Raw genomic sequence first — 21,770 nt, 5'->3', positions numbered from 1 at the left:
GTTTGCTGGAAGTCCACTTCAGACCCTGTTTGCCTGGGTATCACCAGTGGGGAATGCAGAACAGCAAAGATTGCTGCCTGTTCCTTCTTCTGGAAGCTTCATCCCAGAGGGACACCCGCCAGATGCCAGCTGGAACTCTCCCTGCTAGGAGGTTTCTCCCAGTCAGGAGGCACAGGGGTCAGGGACCCACTTGGGGAGGCAATCTGTCCCTTAGCAGAACTTAGCACTGTGCTGGGAGATTTGCTGCTCTCTTCAGAGATGGCAGGCAGGAACGTTTTAGTCTGCTGAAGCTGCACCTATAGTCGTCCCTTTCCCCATGTGCTCTGTCCCAGTGAGATGTGAATTTTATCTATAAGTCCCTGACTGGGGCTGCTGCCTTTCTTTCAGAGATCCCCTCCCCTGAGAAGAGGAATCTAGAGAGGCAGTCTGGCTACAGCAACTTTGTCGCCTTGAATTTCCCGGCAGCTTTGTTTACACTGTGAAGTGAAAACCACCTTCTCAAGCCTCAGTAATGGGGGACGCCCCTCCCCCGACCAAGCTCCAGTGTCCCAGGTCGACTTCAGACTGCTGTGCTGGCAAGTGAGAATTTCAAGCCAGTGAAATTAGCTTGCTGGATTTTGTGGGGGTGGGATCAGCTGAACTAGACCACTTGGCTCCCTGTCTTCAGCACCCTTTCCAGGGAAGTGAATGGTCCTGTCTCACTGGAGTTTCAGGCGCCACTCGTGTATGGAAAAAAAAAAAAACAACAACAAAACAAAACAAAAAAACAAAAACAACTCCTACAGTCCTGCAGCTAGCTCGGTGTCTGTCCAAATGGCTGCCCAGTTTTGTGCTTGAACCCCAAGGCCCTGTTGCTGTAGGTACCTGAGGGAATCTCCCGGTCTGCAGGTTGCGAAGACTGGGAAGAGCATAATATCTGGAGCAGAATGCACTGTCTTTCATGGCACAGTCCCTCACGGCTTCCCTTGGCTTGGGGAGGAATTTCCCCAACCCCTTGTGCTTCCTGGGTGAGGTGACTCCCCACCGTCCTTTGGCTTGTCCTCCGTGGGCTACACCCACTGTCTAACCAGTCACAATGAGATGAGCTAGGTACCTCAGTTGAAAATGCAGAAATCACCCACCTTCCATATTGATCTCTCTGGGAGCTGCAGACTGGAGCTGTTCCTATTCAGCCATCTTGCCAGCCACACAAATTACTTTTAAAATGGAAGGAATCTTACATCTTCTTACCATTGTTCTTTTCTGTTTTCTTCCCCCATCTCATCTTAACCCTCATTCTTAAAACATTCTTCAAACAAAAATAAGAAACACTACAAAAGAGAGTCTTGCATATCTAAGTGTATAGCACATTTCTACTTAAGAGATTGAACATTAAAAAACACTTTCTGAACTGTGAGCAAAGTTCATACTTAATCTATTTCATAGTCATAATCATCATCCATGTTGATTCTGATGCTGGAGAGGTCTTCAGGTTTTATTTATTTTTAGTCTCTTTGCTTTTCTTAGTCAGATGAAAGTGATGCTCACATTGCCTCATGATCTTGGAAGACATCCAGCTCTTCCCTTGCTGTTCAGCTGGTGCTGCACCTTGTCCTCCCCTTATATCTGTGCCCTTGGCCATCAGGACTTCTCTTGCTTTTAGGAGACTACAGGTGCAATTCCAGGCATTTCCATCCAGGTACAGCTGCCTGAGACAAGGCAGACCCTCTAAGGCTTTTAGGTCTAAGGCAGAGATCTTGTTGTTCCTCAGGTTTAGAACATGAAGCTGTTTGAGGTCCTTGAGCTCCCGTTCAGCAATATTCTGGATGACATTGCCTTTTAGGTACAGCCTGATTAAGGTCCCTGGGAGCCTGCAAAGCATGGAAACAGGATGTGAGAGGAGGCCATGTCCATCATTCCACAACTGTCAGGGCAACAGTAACTGAGGAGCATTGCCTTTTCATACAGCTCTGTCTCTTCTTAAGCTAGGAAACAAGATTTATTTGAGAAAATCAATTATAAGCACAAATCTCAGTGTTATTCTATGGATCTTTAACTTTTTCTCATAGATCTTATATTCTAACCTTCTGATTTTTCTGGCTCCTATTCATAAACTGTTTAGTTTTTTTTCTTGTGAAATGAGATCACTCAAACAAATTGATAAGAAAAACACTAAGTTCCCAATTTCTAAGGTGGCAAAGGCCATTAATCAGTAATTTACAGAAAAAGCAGTAAAAGTGTCAAATAAAAGTATGAAAAAGTGTTGTTCTTCATGAATATAAAAGGAAAATGAAAAAATGCAATGTTTTAATATAGCAAATTAAAACATAGCTTTAATTTTAAAACACTACTGCTGTGGGTATAGTAAAAACTGTTGGTAGGAGTGTAAATTGGTACCATTTAGGAAACAATTTAGTAATATGTATCAAATTTAATTAATAGCATGCCTTTTGACCTAGGAAATTATAGAAAAAGTGAGTATTTATTTACAAAGATGTTTGTCACATATTTGTTATTTATAACAGCAAAAATAGACTAATACTCAATGATTTTAAATTATGAGATGATGAACTATTATGTGATTACAAAAACCATGGGTTTTGATTTTTTTTTTTAATACGGGGTCTGTCTCTGTAGCCCAGGCTGGAGTGCAGTGGTGAGATCTCGGCTCACTGCAACCTCTGGCTCACCAGCTCAAGTGATCCTGCCACCTCAGCCTCTTGAGTATCTGGGACCACAGGCACACACCACCACACCTGGCTAATTTTTTCTATTTTTGGTAGAGACAGGGTTTCATCACGTGGCCCAGGCTAGTCTGGAACTCCTGTACTCAAACAATCCACCGACCTCGCCCTCCCAAAATGCTGGGATTACAGGTGTGAGCCACCACACCTGGCCTGATGTTTTAAACTAATTTTTAAAATAACAATTATATGAAAAAGCTTTTGTAACTATGACTAAAAAAATCTAGGAGCTATAAAAATTGATAAAGTTTCAACATTAAAACGAATTTTAAAAGAAATTGTGTATAGCAAAAGACAGGCAAAGTCAAAAGACAAATGACAAACTGAGGATAAGTATGATGTCTGCACTTTATAGCAAAGAATTAATCTCCTTAATATACAAAAAGCCCTTAAAATTGAGAAGATTATAAAAATAAAACAGAAAAATGGGCAAAAATAACAAATGGAAGTTCACATAAAAAGCAAAGCAAAGGGCCCTCAAGTCATCAACTTTACGCAGGACAGAGAAATTAGATTAAAGCTACACAGATATGCCACTTAACACTTATCAGATTGGTAAAAATTCTAAGCCTTAGCAATCTGGCCTGTGAGCAAAGCTATGAAGAAATAGATAGCCTCATATATTTCTAATGGGAGTCTAAAATGGCACAGCCCCTTTGGAGAAAAATTTAGCAAAACCTAACAAAAAAAAAATACATATTTATCCTTTAGACCACCAATCCTACTTCTAGGAATATACCCTGAAGATATGACCTTACAAATATAAACAGTATATGTGGCATTTATTATGATATTATTTATAACAGCAAAAGGTTGGAAGTAACCCAGTACATGAGTAAAGAACTACTATGAAGCCTTAAAAAAATAAAATAATAAAAAAAAATAGGCTGGTCTCTGTGAATTACCATGAAGTGATTTCCAGAAAGTATTGTTAAAGAGAAAAAAAAAAAGCAAGAAACAGAGCAGTATATATAGTACACTAGTTTTTGTGTAAGAAAAGGGGAAATAAGAATGACATATACATGTTTACTTATTTGGGGCAACTGAAGGAGAATGATAAACCAGAAATCGATAAAAATGGTTATAGGGAATGGTTGGTTCCATGTGATTTTAACTTTTCAACCATGTTATGCTTTACATGTTCACAAAAACAAAATCAAGTCCTAAAACTGAACACAAACAGGAACAAGCATATCTAATTAATTAATCAAATATTTATATTTGTAACACAGTCATACAGAGAAAAGAGAAAGTACTCTGACTGAACATTCTTAATGGATATATTTAAGCCTTAGATTCTAAGGACAAAAAGATCTCGAAATTTCTCTTAGCATGTTTATTGTTAATACTAATGTTAATAATGAAATTTTGAAATTGTTTATGAATATTATGTGGCAAAACAAATAAGTAAATACATTCATGTCATAAGGAAACTATACTTTCATTGTAAGAGAAAAAGATTAAAATATAAAATAAAATAAAGAAAACCCTCTCTGATGTTAAATATGAACTGAAAATGTCAATGTGAATTCATAATTTTAAAAAATATATTTTCTAGCTCTTGTTTGCTCAAAGGACCTAGAAACAATATTATATTCTAGTAGCAATGCTACCCCAATGACATGAGCACACCAAGCACACAGATCTTAGCTGCTGAATTCCAATCTTTACTGGAAAGAACCAGAGCTTCTTGGAGAAATGACTGATTCTATGCCTAGGGAAAAAAACCCATAGAGTTTGTCAGCCGTGTGATACATTTATCAGAATGTGATAAAATGTTTAAGGATTAATGGAACACCCATTGGGATGACTACTGTCAAAATAACAGAAATAAAAAGTATTGGCAAGGATGTGGGGATATTGGAAGACTTTTGCACTGTTGGCGGGAATGTAAAATGGTGCAGCTGCTGTGAAAATAATAAATTTTTATTTTTAAAAAACTGAAATTAGAATTAGCATATCATTTAGCAATTCCACTTCTGGCTCTATATCCAAAAGAACTTAAAGCAGAGTCTTGAAGAGATATTTGTACCTCCATGTTCATAGCATCATTCTTCACAATAGCCAAAAGATATAAGCAACCCAAGTGTCCATTTACAGACAAATAAATAAACCAAATGTGGTATATACATACAATGGAGTATTATTCACCCTTAAAAAGGAAGGAAATTTTGACACATGCTACAGCATACATAAACCTTGAGGATAGTATATTATGCTACATGAAAGACGCCAATCACAAAGACAAATACTGTATGAGTCCACTTATGTGAAATATCTAGAATAGTCACATTCATAGAAACCTAAAGTTAGAAAGTAGAATGGTGGTTGTCAGGGGCTGGGAGGAGGGGAATATGGAGAGTTTTGTAATAGGTATAGAGTTGTAGTTTTGTAAGATGAAAACTTCTGTAGGTTGGTTGCACAAGAATGTGACCATACTTAACACCACTGAAATGTACATTTAAAGATGATTTTACGTTACGTGTATTTTACCACAACTAAAAAAAAAAAAAAAAAAAAGATTAATGGAGTCGTGTCTCATGAACAGAGGAACTACCTTGGAGGGGCTCCCACTAGCCATATTTGTGACAATTTGGGCACCAAAAGAGACTAGTAACTGTAAATGATCAAAACATACCAATAAATTAAAATCCATGGGTCCATAGTGATACTTGGAAAAAAAACAGAAACGGGGAAGAGGGAGAGAAAAAAAATTATGTTAAGTGGAAAAAGTAGAATACAAAATTGAATGATCCCAAATATGTAAAAACAAATTATGTGCTTATGTCCAGACAAAGGCTCTGGTTGAACAATTCTGGATGATTTTTAAATTTTTCAGCATATTAAGTATTCAAGCTTGAACAGCTATTGCTTTATAACCAGGAAGACAAAACAGGTTTTTTAAAACTGTGAATACCAATTTGAAAAATGTCATGGTCATGCCTATTGATTGAAAAAATAGAAAAGAATCACCATGGCGAACGTGAAACTCTTTTTCCTACACAGAAACTTTGTAGTAAGTGCTTTCCTTTTTATGAAATACAAAACATCTGAAAGTTTAATAGGGAAAAGAAGCCCTTCAAATTGACATACCACCTGAATGCTATTTTTATACAAAGTGAACATACTGGATATATAGTCATGAATTTTAGTATTCAGTGTAGTTTATTGTGGCAGTCCCAGCTATATAACTGTTATATCAAAAAGAGAAAACAAATAAGTTTAGCCATATTCTATACCAATATTACCTTTTGCTTGTTACAGTATTATTATTACATGAATTTTATTCCAAAAGGTCCGTATTTTGGGTTTTTGCCACTTGGCCTGCATTTTGCCTTTGGGGTTTTCTTTTTTAAACTAAATTTGTCATTTTATATTTGTAATCATATCCTAGACCATACAGTAGTATGTATACATAAGTATTTATACTTTTTGAGTAAAAATACTCAATCATTTAAAGTGTCTTCTTCCTAGACAGAATAAAATTTTTTCTTTTTTTTTTTTTTTTTTTTTTTTTTGAGACAGAGTCTCGCTCTGTCGCCCAGGCTGGAGTGCAGTGGCCGGATCTCAGCTCACTGCAAGCTCCGCCTCCCGGGTTTAGGCCATTCTCCTGCCTCAGCCTCCCGAGTAGCTGGGACTACAAGCACCCGCCACCTCGCCTGGCTAGTTTTTTGTATTTTTAGTAGAGACGGGGTTTCACCGGGTTAGCCAGGATGGTCTCGATCTCCTGACCTTGTGATCCGCCCGTCTCGGCCTCCCAAAGTGCTGGGATTACAGGCTTGAGCCACCGCGCCCGGCCGACAGAATAAATTTTACTTAATAAAGTAGATTAATTTACCAGGGAAGATCACTTTATGCCTTCTAACAGTTTGATAATTAAATTCAACTCAAAGTTAATCTCCAAGAAAATAAAATTTTGTGCACATACCAGCTTATCTAAGGTGAATTTCTAAATGGTATACAGAAAATCTCTTATGTGTAGGTTCCCTCCTGCCAAGGAAAAATCGACTATTGTTGGATTGTGCAGTAGTAAACAAGACTTCATTCCCATTGCAGAGGACAATGAAGCCTTACCGGGAAAGATGCAGTAGAGGAAACAGGTGTCAAAAAGTCCCAATGTATTAAGACTTGCGTTCTAACTTGAGCCATTCTGTTTACCACTACGTGGCTTTAGGTAAGTCATTTTGCTTCTTAAAGATCCTAATTTTCCACCCTACAGATGCACCATTCATTACACGTAAGTCCCATAACCAACGTTAGAGAATGAAAATGAGCAAGCCAAGTTTTCTAGGAAACAAATACAATTATCCAGTTCTTGGATGTGTATCCAAAAATTGTGCCTATTCTTAGGCTTGCCTTTTTTTCTCCCTTGCTTGTTTGTATGGAAGTCATCACCAAAATGACATTGTAAGAGAAATCACCATTTATCCTGGTTTTGTGACTTTCTGACAGCCACTTATTGCTTTGATATAATTTGTCTTTATAAGTCTGATTTATATTTTAAAGTAGCTCTGATTTGAAAATAAACAGTTTTCTAGAAATGCTATCATGTTCTTTGGGTAGCTATTGCTTTTTAGAGTAAAAAGGGGCACAGTCCATTTTGCAGTAGATAGCACTTGGGTGTAAGATAAAATGTTATCTGCATTAGGTTGTAAGAAGCCATTCTAGATTTCCATCATCTGAAGAGTGGATAAAAAGAGATAATTTAATTTATATTTATTCACTAAGCTGCAAATTGATGAAATCTGAAGCAGCAGCAATTGAAGTCCAGTTCCTGAGCATTTGAAGTAGTATAGTTATTTTATTGACAGTAGAGTAAATCCTAGAGGCAGGACTATGCAGTGTCTAAACTTCTCCGACTCTGGAGTTAAAATCGTGTGTTTAAATTCTGACTATGACGTTGACCAAGTTTCTGAATACCTGTAAGCCTTAACACTCTAGTCTGTAAATTATTAGGTAAACCAGTGTACCTACCTTCACAGAATTATTGTATGTCTCTAAGTTCACTGTTGATTTTAATAAGCACTTAATAAATGTTAGGTATTATTTTCTATCTCAATTAGTGTAATGAGGCAAATGTAGTAGGGCTTTGAACGTATGTGTACCTAAAACCATATACTCGTATACTACTGTTTTCTTGATGAAATGTGGAATGGAGGATGGTGGCAAAAGAAAAGATATGCCAAAATATCAGTGGTGATAGAAGCAGGTTGCCTGTGTTAATAGTTTACTTGTAGAAAACTGAATTGTATATTATAGATTTTGTGTATGAAGAAGCAGCATGCAAATTTTTAAAAGTTGTAATGTTTAAAAGCCATAAATAAATAATTTTAAATTAAAATATAAGGAATAGTATCATGTTTCAAGTTTTAACTTTTTTTTTTTTTTTTTTTTTTTGAGGCAGGGTCTTGCTTTGTCACCCAGGCTGGAGTGCAGTGGCACAATCATGGCTCACTGCAGCCTCGACCTCCAGGGCTCAAGCAATTCTCCTACCTCAGCCTTCTGAGTAGCTGGGACCACAGGCATGTACCACCACACCCAACTAAGTTTTTAAAAAATTTTTGTAGAGATGGAGTCTCACTATGTTGCCCAGACTGGTTTTGAACTCCTGGGCTGAAGTGATCTGCCTGCTTCAGCCTCCCAAAGTGCTGGGATTACAGGCATGAGCTACTGTGCCCAACCATGTTTTAACGTTTAATGAGAGGAGAACCACAGGGAAACCTTTCTGGGTCTTTCCCAACTGTCAATCAAAACAAAAAAGGGCTGAGGAGTACAGGCGGTGTTGATAGGGGTATTTCAAAGTCACAAGAACTTTGCTATCATAGCTGGCCAAGTACTTTGACAGAGCAGACAGTTGTGTTGCTTAATTTAAGCCTCACAGGAAAAGCCCACTTCCACCTCATATTACTGGCCCCATTGTCCTTGCAAAGTAGCTCTTGACCCTAGCTGTGCATTAAATTCATCTGGGGAGCTTTTCAAAACTAGTGATGCCTGAGTCTAGGGGCATCTGATTTAATTGGTTTGACGTGAGGCCTAGGTATAAGTATGCTTTTAAAAAAATATTTCTCCAGATAATTCTAATGTGAAGCCAGATTGGAGAACTATGGCTAGTTCATGCTTGCAATTCCACTATACATTCCATTGGGTAAAACATTGTGCTTTCTGTAGTACACTTGTTAAAACACAAGTACTCTGACAAGAGTAAATAATTAAGCTACTTTTTCCACTCTTAAAACTTAGCATGATTACTCAACAAAATGCTTTCTAAAAGTCACTTGAGTAGAAAAACCCACCAAGTTCACAATATTGCCCATGGCTGTCATAGCCTGCTGTCACATCTTTTACATGATGTAGTTACTGTCTAACCTGTTGTATGAGTTCTTATTTTATACACTATTTTTTTTTCCTTGAAGTTGGGGTAGTCAGTAATTTAAAAATAAGGCTTGTGGCCGGGCGTGGTGGCTCACGCCTATAATCCCAGCACTTTGGGAGGCCAAGGCGGGTGGATTACGAGGTCAGGAGATCGAGACCATCTTGACTAACACGGTGAAACCCCATCTCTACTAAAAATACAAAGTCAAAAGTAGCCAGGCGTGGTGGCAGGCGCCTGTAGTCTCAGCTACTCGGAAGGCTGAGGCAGAATGACATGAACCCGGGAGGTGGAGCTTGCAGCGAGCTGAGATGGAGCCAATGCACTCCAGCCTGGGCGACAGAGCGAGATTCCATCTCAAAGAAAAAAAAAGAAAAAAAGTCTTGTAACATAGTCAAGAAGTTATTTAAATAACAAGTAGTAGAGTCTTGAGACACTGCAATTGTGTTTTTGCCTCAGGGCCTTTGAATTGGCTGTTCTTCTCTCTAGAAAACTGTTTCTCCCAAATAGCTTCACAGCTAAATCCCTCACCTTCTTCCAGTCTTTGCTCAAAGGTTATGTTTTCATGAGGGTTACCATTCTTACCTTATTTAAAATTGAAACCAGCCACCTCACCCACTACACTCTTGAACCTGGTAATCATGCCCTTTTTTGTTGTAAGCTATAATACCTAATATAGTCTGAATATTATATATTTTACTTATGTATTATGTTTGTTGTCAGTCTTCCCCTGCTAGATTTTAAACTGTACAGAATAGGAAGTTTTATCTCTTTTATTACATTGATGTATCCCAAGTGTCTGGTAAAATACCTGGCACATGGTAAGTGCTCAAAACTTACTGATTAAATTAAAGCAATTGTATATTCATGCTTATGCAGTAAAATAAATTACTTTGAAATCACCTTTAATATATATTTTGAAATACTGATTTCTTTTGGAAACATCGCTTTTTGATGTTTTACACTGAGTACAGTTACCATACTATATAATTTAAAAATCCCCTTTTCAACTAGAAAAAAGAACATATCTATATATCAAAGATAATTTTCTCGTTTTTATTGATAAAAAAATTTATTATAGGCTGGGCCTCTAATTAGTGGCTCATGCCTATAATCCCAGCACTTTGAGAGGCTGAGGTGGGAGGATCACTTTCTCCCAGGAGTTTGAGACCAGCCTGGGCAGTAGCGAGACCTCATCTCTAAAAAAAAATTTATTTTAATTAGCCAGACATGGTGCACGCCTGTAGTCTCAACTACTCAGGAGGCTGAGGAGAGAGGATTGCTTTAGCTCAGGAGGTTGAGGCTGCAGTGAACCATCATCACCCCACTGCACTCTAGCCTGGGTGACAGAGTGAGACCCTGTCTTAAAAATATATATATTATAAAACACAATAAAATTAGGTAAATAGAGTACCATAGGATTCTACAGAAACCAGAAGTTGGTATATTAATTATGAGAAATTGGATAATGCTAATAGCCAGGGCAAGAAGCCTTTTATTTTTTCAACAAAGTACTGAAAGGAAAGAAAGAATCCACTGATAGACAAACATAGTATCATTTTAAAGAGAATAATAGTGTTTCATCCTATATTTTAAAAATTTATCTACTGTAAAATGTAGAACATAAAATAAAGCTTAAGAAATAGGATCAATTAATATAAACACATGTTGCATTAGTTATAAATTATGAGCAGTTAGGGGGAACAGGTGCAGCAGGTTGGGTATAGAGGGAGGGATATTTGGGAATAGAAATTGTCCGAGTGTGAGGGCGTGTGTGTATGTGTGTGTGTGTGTGTGTGTGTGTGTGTGTGTGTGTGTGAGAGAGAGAGAGAGAGAGAGAGAGAGAGAGAGAGAGAGAGTGAGAGAGAGAGAGAGAGAGAGAAAGGCAGCGGGGTGGGGGGGGGGGGAGAACTGAAGAGATAACCAAAACCAGAAGGTAAGACCAACCTAGGGGACTCACCTACTCATACAGAGAGACACATAGATAAATAAGCAAAGCCAGCTTAAGCCCTTTAAAGATCATAGCACTGAAAAGAATATGAGGCTCCCCAATAAGTAATTCAAAATAAATACAATATTACATTGTAAAGTTTTAATTTTCCCCCAATAACTACTACTTCAATGCATTTTAAATTATAAATATCTTAGTATATTTTCCCCCTCATTTTTTCCTGGTGTGCTTGTTTTGCTAGTGGCTAAGCTCAGGCCTCCTGACTGTTGATTATCCAGGCCATATACAGTACTTAGAAAGAGACACAGTCGCCGGGCGCGGTGGCTCAAGCCTGTAATCCCAGCACTTTGGGAGGCCGAGACGGGCGGATCACGAGGTCAGGAGATCGAGACCATCCTGGCTAACACGGTGAAACCCTATCTCTACTAAAAATACAACCGGGCGAGGTGGCAGGCGCCTGTAGTCCCAGCTACTCGGGAGGCTGAGGCAGGAGAATGGCGTAAACCCGGGAGGCGGAGCTTGCAGTGAGCTGAGATCCGGCCATTGCACTCCAGTCCGGGCGACAGAGCGAGACTCCACCTCAAAAAAAAAAAAAAAAGAAAGAAAGAAAGAGACACACTCTTTGCAGTATCTTCATATTGTTTGCTAATAGAGATATCACCTGTTGGTGTCTTGTCCCATAGGCAAGATAGATAAAGTTAGTGCAGGAGTGAGTTTGGTGGCTGGAGATTCAACACCTCTGTTTAAAACTTCTATCCCTAAATCCTTGTGTAGCCTTGATCAGATAATTCACATTTGCTCTAATTCTCTTGCTTATATGATGTGCTGAATTGTCCCAATCTTCAGATATTTTATATGGTAGCTACAATAAATGAAAATACTCACTCACCTTAGGGGTATGGACAATAGCAGGTTCTGCTCCAGGGCCAGGTTGGAGAGCTGAGACCGTCTCTGCAGGGCTCCAGCTTGGAACAAACTCACAATGTTGTTGTCCAAAAACAAATGTTTCAAGTCTTGGAGGTCCTGGAAGTCTTATGCTGTAACTCTCTGAATCAGATTATCGCTGCAATCAAGTTTTTGTAGCTTTACTGGTAGTCTGAAGGGCAACATTTGGAGGTGGTTTGGAGACAGCTCAAGAGTAGTTAAATTGGTAAGGAGCTGTGCCCCACTGATGGAAGAGAATACGTTTTCTGACAGGTAAAGATGGCAAAGATTCTTCAAGTGTTTCATGTCTCGAAACCTTACCATTCTGAGCTAGTTTCTTTCCATCTGTAAAGATAGCAAGGATTTGGGTAGATTGACAGGAACTTCAGTCAGAAAGTTACCACTGAAACTGAGAAACTGCAAAGACTATAGAGAAATAAAGAAGCTATCATATAAGATGTAACTTATTATTCTCCAGGCTCAAGTGTGTCAGATGGGGAAGTATCAGGGGTCCAGCTATAGCCTCCATACTGTTACCATCCAACATCAAACTTTGCAAACTGACAAGGGAGGAGAATGTACTCGGAGAGAAGGAAGAGATCAGGTTGTTTTTAAGTTCAAGGATTTTTAATTTCTTCAGTCCTTCAAAATCTGATCCATGTATGACATTTATTGAGTTATCATTTAGTTTTAACACTTCAAGACTGGCTGGGAGAGCACTAAGGACTCGTCTTAACTTATTTTTTCCAGAGTTCTAAGGTCTTCAAAGTACTCAGAGCTTTGAAGGTGTCATTTTCTACTGACTCTGTTCCACTGGCCAGCAGAATAGAATCTTCTACAGCCAACATTCGGATGAAGTCAGACAGCTACAAAAAATGTGGAGGCAGGGAAGGGGAAGAAAAAGCAATAAATTAATATTGTTTAAAAAATACCGTATACACTGTCATTACAATACTAATAATACTTTAGATTTCTCTTCGGGTTCTATTTTAAATTATCTCTTGGAAAAGGGTTGAAACTCAGATCCTGAATATTTTTATTTATGATTGATAACATAAGTGTAAGGTATGAAAATTATTCTAAGCACTTTCACACATTATTGATAGACACATAATATTGGCCAACTTTTACTACATATTCTCTGACCCAGCAAATTTACTTCTAGGAAGAGATACAAATTGCAAAATGATTCATGCACTAGGATGTTTTTTGTTGTATCATCTCATAATAGCTATAAATTGAAACAATCTGGAAATCTCTTACCAAATTGTTAGTAGTTTCTAAATCTAGAGGGTAAGATTACAAAGGATTTTCACTAGCTACATTTTGCATCATTTAACATTATGAATCACATATTTTAAAAAGGCATTAAAAGTTATAAAAATGTAAATGTCCCAGTCTGTTATCACTAGGATGCACTTACTGAAAACACTTTCAACTATATTGCATTTTGGAAAATGAGCCTGTTTCCTATACCCAATTTTCACTTCACCAATGAAAAAAAAAATCATAAACAAGTGTGTACATGTTGTCTCCCTCCATCTCTGTAGAGCAAAGAGTTCATTTGTGCATATATCCCAGACCTAATGCCACTCTTCCTCTAGAATTTAGATATTTGCCAAATCTGATATACTTTCTTCATGTTTTGCAAGTTTCCCTATCTCTCTACATGCCTGCCAACCTCCCAGCTTAATACCCATGTCTTTTTCTCAATGATGTAATTATCTTTACTTGGTGCCAGGAGTAAGGTTATGTTTAAGCAGAAAAAGGAATTGTTCTGTGTTTTCTTCAGGTTGATAAATCTTCACAAAATTTTCAATCTGCCTTAGAATTCAATGAAGCTGGAGTTTTCAGTATACAATTTCATGTGTCTTACTATCCACAGTTTTTAAATATTTGACTTAATTATGCAGTTGAGCACTTTCATAATACCAATACATGGTTAACACCTTCAAGGTGAGTTAATTTTGTATCATATATTTATTATAGGTACTTATATTCTGGGAGGATATGTGATGTGAATTATCATGTATTTTTAAACATCTCCTAATATGTTACGGACTCTCCAGTTAAAATTTCCATAAATGAATATTGTTAATCATAATAGTTTTGGCAGTTGCCTTGGGTTACATATTGCTGCTAACATTTTATATTTTCTTAATGATTTATCAGTTATATTGAATAGTCCTAGTCCCAATAATGATAGAGATTTTATTCTTGCATTCGTTGAGTATCTATGAGTGCCAAGTGCTTTTTTATGTATTATCACCAATCTCCTAATAACCCAGCAAGTTTACTATTATCAACACTGGCTTCTAGATGAGGAGACTAGGAGAACTAGAATGTGAAAGAATTCAGAATTTCAGCAAGGTTTGTTGAACTGCAAACCCCTTTCTTCCTTAGCTACACCATTTTCTACAGCATTTTCTATTGCATTTGGCCTGTAATTACTGTTTTTCAAAAGAGGCTCAAAATCTAGACACCAATCACAGAGCTTTAGAAAAGCAGAGATTTTAGGGATTATCTAATCTAAATCTCCCATTTCAGGAATAAAGAATTTCAGGACCAAAAAAGTTAAATAACTCGCTGAAGACTCAGTGTTCTTTACACTCCACTCTGAAATGTCTTTTTGTAGGCTTATCTTTTATATAAAGTCAGAAATGTCTCTAGACATATATCTTTATGTCTTGGACTGTTGAGATTCCCAAAAAAGAACTGGGTATTATATTTCCACTTATATCTGAGTGACTATACACAAAAAATGATTACTAACTATGCAATAAGTCTCAGAGATGACATGGATCAGAATGGGCAATTTATTTTGGGAATGGGCAAGGGATGGTGTCAAAGCTTCAATTTGTCTTGATTTCTATTTATAAAGTATACACACTGGCCTAAATAGACTTCATATTCTTAAATGAATATTATTAAGCATAGAAAGCATTTTCTTTCTTTCCTCCTTTTTTTTTTTGTGTGTGTGAGGGTCAATAGAGATTACATTTGATTATTAATTAAAATGGCTACAATTTTAGAAATATTTACTATATTTAATTTTCACAAAGCCCTAGGCATAAGCATAATTATTCCATTTTCAGAGAGGGAAACTAAGGCTCAAGAAGGTGGAATAACCTGTCCAAGTATATCCTTCTCTAGTGGAAAAGTTGGGCTACTAACCCAGGTTTATCTTACCCCAGTGCATATATTTTTAGCCTTACTGCTATAACATCCTTTAGCTGAAGAAAACAGAGGTGTGGTACCACATAACAATGAGGAAGACTCCTGCTGACTTTCAACTTTTCAGTTGGGTTTGCAGAGCTGACAAAGGGAAAAATTTCTGCCAGACCCATTTTTCCATTTCCATGGCTTAAGCAGGACCTCGAACAATTACGTGGAAAGAGATGCTTTTGCCCTAGAGCTAACCTTGGGGCTACCGGCAGCTTTTCCAATATTGCTTAAAAAGCAAGGCCAGTAAAATGAAGTAAGGCACAGGATAGCTCCTGCTAGCTTTCCCAGGAGAGGCTTTGTTTCTGGTTTCAATCCTGGGCAGACCCTGCTGCAAGTAGTAAAGGGAACACACCCTTTTCTGGCTCCTTATAGATCCAATGTACAATGAAACTGACATACACACAAAGTGATGGTTTCAGACCTGTGTGAACCAAGCCAGGAAGGAGTTTGTAAAACAATGCTGGATTTTTTTTCTGATCATCAAAGCAACACTTGTTCTCTCCAAACAATTTTTAAATTCTGGAAAATATAGAGAGTATAAAATAACCCATAATCCCCCTATTCAGTAATGAATCCTTGTTTATATATTTCTTAGGAAGAATTTGAAGAAGCTTCTTCTCTTCCACAAAAGAAGTACAATCATTTTAACTAACTGCTACCATAACTACATTCCCATTTGTCTTCTACCTCTGAAGACAATAAATCACTTTTGCTTATCCATTTGAATGGCAATAGTGAAGTAAACTTAATGATTTTTTACATATGTAGACACAAAGTACTGAACCAAACCTACAATCCTCTAAACAGGAGTGACTTGGGTCACCTAGCACACTGTCCATTTGGTATCACATGTAATCAGCTGTTCATTGTGTATTTCACTCAACACAGTCAAGCAGTTCATCATGGCTTGAGACTAAAGTCTGAGTTAGTGCATAGCAACAGAACAGGACAGAGGAAACAAAAGAATGAAGCTGAATTCCTTTCTTATGCCATACACAAAAATTAGTTCAAAATGGATCATAGACCAAAATGTACAAGCTAAAACTGTAAAACTCTTAGAATAAAATATAGGCATTACATTTTCATGAACTTGAATTAGGTAAAGCTAGCTTAGATATGACGCCAAATGCATGAGTGATAAAAGATAAAAGTCAGGTGTTGTAGCTCTCGGCACTCTGGAGGCCAAGGCAGGTAAAGAGCAACTAGTAAAGAAAAAGCAGTTGAATATATGGGGGTACAGAAAGTGAGAGAGCAAGGTCTGGGGAGAGGTGTGAAGGATGGAATCAAGGGCCTTGAATACAAGGAGAGACATATCCTCTCTGGAGAAAAGAGTTTGCAAAAGTGGATGGAGACAAATTTGTACACAGTGAGCAGGAACTGAGGGAGATCAAGTCTTGTCATGATTTGTCAATAAAATGGGAGGCCAGCTATTCATTGAGAATTAGGATAGCAGGAATTGAGTATGCAACCCAACACTCTACTGAAGTTTTGGAACATATTGAATGATTCTGTAAATTCAAACCCAATAAACAGAATGTACATTGTATTTACCAAATGCAAATGAGATATGGTCACTTAAAATTTATGGAAGTGAGATATGGTAACTTAAAACCTAAGTATTTTTAAAAGAGAAGTATCATTGGTCAGAACTTTCATCAACAAAAAGAACTTTCATTTTCCTTAACAAAACAATCCTGTCTTTTATTATGTTTCTGTTGTGAACAGTCCTTACATGAGATAATTACCTAACTTAAAGTCAGGGAAGTGGCAATGCTGCTGTTCAATGAAACTAAACCAGTGACAAACTGACTCATCCAATAACTGAATTTAATAAGAGGTATAATTTTATGTTATTGGCTACAAAGTACCAGTGTGTAATCATTACTAGGATTAGTTGACATTCTGCTTTCAATAAACATGTCAAGTCCTCAGGGCAAATATTGAAGTAGCTTACCCTTTAACCAGGTGTCTTGCTTGAAAATTTACACCTAATGGGGTCAGACTTGCTATCTGGTGTTAGGCACTACAGGGTTAGAAGAGGAAAGCAAACAGATGGAGACGAGACAACTGTGTTTATTGAGCCAGGATCTAAATACCATGCTACATATTTTAAACTCTATGTGTTTATGGGACACCCATATGAACATTTCTTAACCAAATTAAAGGGATGGTGTCTCTGTTTGAAGGTAAGGTACACTCACCTGCTGCCTCTCTGCACCTGGCTCACAGAGAGGCATTTCTTTATCTTAGGATTCAGATCTTTAAGGGAGAAGCAGTGCATAGTAAAGGGAAAATTAGACAGCCATAGAATTTTCCATCTGGAAGGGGCCTGGGATCACCTATCTAATCTAACCTTCGCACTTTATAAAGGTGCTGCCCCAAGATTTTTTTAACAGCCAGCCTAAGATAGTCATATATCTAATTAGGGGGGAAACTGGGATGAGAACTCTAGTCTCTTAATAACTTTCAGAATATCAGAGATCAAAAATAAAAGTTCATTTATATTATATAAGTCAGACAAATCCATAGCACTCTTTTCAGTACCGTCTGCATAAGTGGGCATAAAAATAAAAGTCATAATTAAAAGCACATAGAATGGGAACTGTGGGTAACTCGGCAAAACAAAAAAATTTATTTCCTCTGTATAGGTTTCTACAAAGACACTGATACCTGACTGATACACAGGGTTTGTGTGAATTCTTCTGATATACTGTGTTCGCTTTGGTAGTCTGATGTTGCTGTATCATCTTCCATCCATGGAATAAACAAAACTACACTTTCCCCTGAAAGGATTTATTCTTAATCCTGGGGACATAAAGTAGCAGTATACTTTTTGTTAAGCAAGAGTCATTTTTACTTTGCAGCAACATAGATCTGAATGTTTTTGAATAAATATTAAAATAGAATATCATTAACTATAGATTCTGACTTTTGTTGTTGTTTTCCTAAAAATAAACATCCAGAGGCATATACCCATCTCAATACTACAGAACAAGCAGGTAGCTAGTTCAACTATCCTAGTTTGATAACTAGCACATTTAAGTTATGATTATTTAAAATAAATTTAACAACCCCACACTTGCCCCTCACACTGTCTCACGAAATAAGATTGCAATAATTTGATAATAATAAATTGCCACATGATATAGTTACCTGGAGGTGTTGAATTTTTCTGTGGCTAATGTAGAGCCTCTTGATGACAGAAGGAATACTTGATGGTACCTCTGTTAGTCTGAAGCATTACACCGACTGCATAGAATCACAGTTACATCTTCCATGACAGTTAGGATTAAAACCATTGCTGAGAGAGCAAAATAAAGAAAGCATAAAGCAGATGCATCTTCCACAACAGGGGCGCTCAGATGTAGGTAGCTGTTCAGGTAATGTCTCTTTATACCATGAAATCTGATGATAAAATCTCACGAATGTGTACTCTGTCAATGTAAGAAGGCAGTAGAGAAAAATTTCTCAATTTTGGTTAAAATGTTAGCAACAATTACAAAGGGGATTAAACATTAATAAGCTGTCTTAATATTTGTAGGTGAGCAAAACCCTATGTTATTTATGGTTTTGAAAGCTAATATGCAAACGCCTCTATTATCCGTAGTTTCCTTGTTTTATTAAATGTGACACTAGGGAATTAGTGGGAAAAGACAAAGAGCTGTTTTATAATGGGCCATAAAACCTTTGAATTTTGTGTGACCCTATATTAAAACCATTTTTGTGGGACTGAAACAGGCAGGTGTTGTCGTCTCACATTAACTAGTAAGGGAAAATAGGAAGGTTTTCTATTTGTTACTGCTGTTTCAGTAACATTTTATTGCTAAATAAAACAATGGCAGTACAATGGCAAGATACTTAGAGGCACAGATAACTTACTCATTTATCACTTGATCCACCCAAATATAATATTTGGGAAACAACTTTGTCACTCAAAAATATTGCTGATTCAGAAAACAAACCTCAACATGGGTCAACTATTTTCATCTATTTTTAATAATGATAGAAAGGGCCTCTGGCCGCTTCAGAGAAAGTTGTCAGATATGAAACCTCACTGACTACAGAGGGGAAAGCTTCACTTGTCTAGGCACTCCTTTGATGTGGCTTTTTTGTGTTGCTCTGAGCATACCTGTTTAGGATTTCAAAAGCATTCTATGCAAAAAATTATATAAAGAAGATCTCTACCCACAAATGAAGAACTTTATTTCCTAATGCCAGCAGGCCTCAGCAGTTTGCTTTAATGAAACCCTTAATATTGAAAAGATTCTTCAGTCTCCTCTTCAACTTTGCCTCTCTGCTATAATTGTCATTTGAAATGTGAACTCTGAAAATCTGAGACAGGTCTCAGTTAATTTAGAAAGTTTATTTTGCCAAGGTTGAGAACACATGCCTGTGGCACAGCCTCAGGAAGTCCTGAGTGGTGGTCAGAGCAGTTTTGGTTTTATACATTTTAGGGAGATATGAGACATCAATCAACATACGTATGATGAACATTGATTCAGTCTGGAAAGGTGGGGAGGGGACTTCCAGGTCAAAGGTAGATAAGAGACAAATGGTTGCATTCTTTAGAGTTTCTTGTTAGCCTCTCCAAAGAAAGCAATCAGATATACGTTTATTTCAATGAACAGAGGGGTGATTTTGAATAGAATTGGAGGCAGGTTTGCCCTAAGCAGTTCCCATCTTGACTTTTCCCTTTAGCTTAGTGATATCGGGGGCCAAATCACTAAGATATTTAGTCCCACAAGATATTTTCCTTTCACATTTCCTTCCTTTTAATTTTTAAAATCTTTTGGAGAAAACATTTTAGAAGAAAATGAGTCTCTGGTCTCAGGTTTCATCTGATCTCTCATGGTTAGGATGGTTTATTCCTAGTCAGGTGGGTCTCGAGATATTAGGAAAGCTCATTTTTAGAAGGTTGTGAAGTGTCATGTACTACAAAAAGAAAATAGGGGGAGGAAGGGAGAAAAACAACAACAAACAAATAACACTCTGGAAAATCAATATAGGCCACATTACTCTGAAGCCCATACATCAGTAGGCAGGTATGAAAGTGGCTTATGTATGTAAATAGGTTGCTGTTATTTTTTTCTGAAGTTTAAGCTGTCTAGCTTCAGTTCGCAGGGCTTTACGAAAGCACAGCTTAGTTTTCAATGACTCTGAATTAGGAAAAATGGGAAAAAAGGAAAAAAAATGAAAACATTATTTTAAAGTCTTCTAACCAAGAAAAAACAGAATTTGATCCAAACTATAGAAGATAATAAAAATTGAAAAACATTAGGCAAGACTAGAATCTAACAACAGGTGTACTACAGTTTTTGAAAACTAACTTTTCTCTCTCCACTTTCCCATTTTTACTAAAGACAAACCATAGTAGGACTAGTTTGCTTTATTATATTTGGCCTAATTATTTGTATACAGTGCAGCAAGAATAATTAATTTTTATATACTTTTTTTTTTTCTTTTGAGATGGAGTCTCACATTGTCACCCAGGCTGGAGTGCAGTGGTGCAATCTTGGTTCAACACAGCCTCCATTTCCTGGGTTCAAGCAATTCTCCTACCTCAGCCTCCTAAGTAGCTGGGATTCCAGCTGGCTAATTTTTGGGGTATTTTTAGTAAAGATGGGGTTTTACCATGTTGGCCAGGCTGGTGTTGAACTCCTGACCTCAAGTGATCCACCCACTTCACCCTCCCAAAGTGCTGGGATTAAGGGCGTGAGCCACCATGCCTGGCTTACATAGGCTTTTACATTGGCCTTGATAGAACTTTGTTCCATAGAAGGAATAAGCCGAGCCCAGTCATGTATTTATACTATTAAATAACTATGATTTGGGGGAATTCCTCTCCTCTTGAGGTTCCAAGATAAACCTTGGGTCCTGGACTTGTCAGAAAGTACATTCCTTACTTACCACAGGTCAGGAACCCTGTACAGGAACTGTGTAGACAAAGGTATGTGGACAGTTTTTCCAAGGAGTTTTATTGACTCAGTCAATAAAATTCCTAAATGGAAAACATTTCTAAATGGAAAACACACCATTCCAGTAAAAGTTTTGGTAAAATAACCAGTTCTCCAACTATGTCCTGTTACAAATGAAAACAGATTCTTATTGCACTTATGCTACTAATTATATTGTCACAAGTTAAGAATACTCACAAATAGTTTCCAAATTCTGTAGCAATAAGTTAGAGAGAAATAAATATGCTCCAAATTTCATTCATAGGAGTATACTTTACTCAATTGTTAAAATTTGTAAATAACTTAAAGTTGTTGACTCCGAAGAGCAAAACAAAGGATCAGCAATGTTTTAAGCAAAACTTAAAAAGATTACTTCAGTCTTCTATTAGTTTAGTCCATGAAGTTAATTCCCGTTCTTCTTGATATTCATGAATATTTTAGCTCTCCATGAGTACTGAAAGTTTTTCCTCTATTCTGATGTTACAATCTTCAAAATTATCAGAAACCTGCATTCAAGAGCACCTGTTAGAGTTTATACAGGACTATAAAACCACCTTTTAATGAGGACCAAAACAAGACAGTCATTGTCCATGGATGGCAAAAAGTTTCAGGATAGCCATACT

The 21,770-nt window shown here is 37.2% G+C and overlaps 1 long non-coding RNA gene across 1 annotated transcript; it reads right to left on the bottom strand.

Moving 5' to 3' along the window:
* Positions 1-310: 310 nt before the first annotated feature.
* On the bottom strand, positions 311-21,456 carry LOC104654168. The gene is made up of 4 exons (XR_004056989.1): positions 21,346-21,456; positions 18,347-18,627; positions 11,934-12,834; positions 311-1,850 (listed from the first exon to the last, which is right to left on the bottom strand). It is a non-coding gene; the product is annotated as an uncharacterized LOC104654168 (long non-coding RNA).
* Between the last annotated feature and the right edge of the window lie 314 nt (positions 21,457-21,770).

The sequence above is a fragment of the Rhinopithecus roxellana genome, chromosome 4 (assembly GCF_007565055.1).
Source record: "Rhinopithecus roxellana isolate Shanxi Qingling chromosome 4, ASM756505v1, whole genome shotgun sequence".
Classification (NCBI taxonomy): Eukaryota; Metazoa; Chordata; class Mammalia; order Primates; family Cercopithecidae; genus Rhinopithecus; species Rhinopithecus roxellana.
Note: the sequence above shows the minus strand (reverse complement) of the source record. Positions and strands in the feature narration are given on the sequence as shown.